The 1,107-nt window shown below is 34.5% G+C and overlaps 1 non-coding gene across 1 annotated transcript; it reads right to left on the reverse strand.

The window, feature by feature from the left end:
- Positions 1–707: 707 nt before the first annotated feature.
- LOC136312347 (U6 spliceosomal RNA) lies at positions 708–811 on the reverse strand. The gene has a single exon (XR_010726945.1). It is a non-coding gene; the product is annotated as a U6 spliceosomal RNA (small nuclear RNA).
- Positions 812–1,107: the final 296 nt, after the last annotated feature.

Raw genomic sequence — 1,107 nt, forward strand, 5'->3', positions numbered from 1 at the left:
TGTCTAGCTTGACTAAACAGGAAGAACTGATCTTGAGACTGTGGCCTTTGGAGGCAGTTGAGACTAAGGGAGGAGAGGAAAATTAGAAGTTTCTCTTAATGCAACTATTCCTATTCCCCCTCCTCGATCTCCTTACACAGATGGCTGTCCATAAAATTTTTTATTCCACTGGTTTGTTTTTCAGTGTCACAGACTGAAATACTTATTGAAAAGTTTATTAGAAATAAGCTGCCAATGAACGTTTGAATGTTTAACTGTTAGTCTTAAGAAAAATTCTTTTCTAAAAAATATTTGTTTTTCAATTATAGTTTACATTCAATATCATTGTGCGTTAGTTTTAAGTGTACAACATAGTGGTTAGACAATCATAGACTTTACAAAATGCTCCCCTCAATATTTCAAGTACCCACCTGGCACTGTACATAGTTATTACAACATTTTTTACTCTATTCCCTATGCTGTACTTTATATTTCTGACTACTTTGTAACTATCAGTTTGTATTTCTTTATCTCTTTAACTTTTTCACTCAGACACCTGAATCCCCAGGAACCATCAGTCTGATCTGTATCTATGAATATGTTTCTATTTTTTGTTCATTTATTTTGCTCTATAAATTCCACATATAACTGAAATTATGTAATTTTTGTCTTTCTCTGTCTGATATATTTCACTTAGCACAATGCCCTCTAGGTCCACTTATGTTGTCAATAATATGGAACACTTCACAGATTTGCTTGTCATCCTTGTGCAAGGACCATGTTAATCTTCTCTGTATCATTCCAATTTTAATATTTGTGGTGATAAAACTAACATATCAAAATTTCATGGATTCAAACAAGACTCCATTCACTTATTTCATTGAGTATTACAATACTATGGAGTACATCAGTTAAGACAGGCTAAGTTATCCTTGGTAAGACACAACTCCAAAACTTTGGAGGTTTAAAACGTTTGCTCGAATTATATGTTCATTGTAGGTTGGTTTCTGTGGAGTAGGGCTCGAGTGAGCTGTCATTGTTGTCTTATGCCAGGAAACAGGATAGGAGAGGCTATATGTCCATGCATCCAGATTGTCAAGACAAGAAACAAGGCAGATCATGCACTGA

The sequence above is a fragment of the Saccopteryx bilineata genome, chromosome 8 (assembly GCF_036850765.1).
Source record: "Saccopteryx bilineata isolate mSacBil1 chromosome 8, mSacBil1_pri_phased_curated, whole genome shotgun sequence".
NCBI classification, from domain to species: domain Eukaryota; kingdom Metazoa; phylum Chordata; class Mammalia; order Chiroptera; family Emballonuridae; genus Saccopteryx; species Saccopteryx bilineata.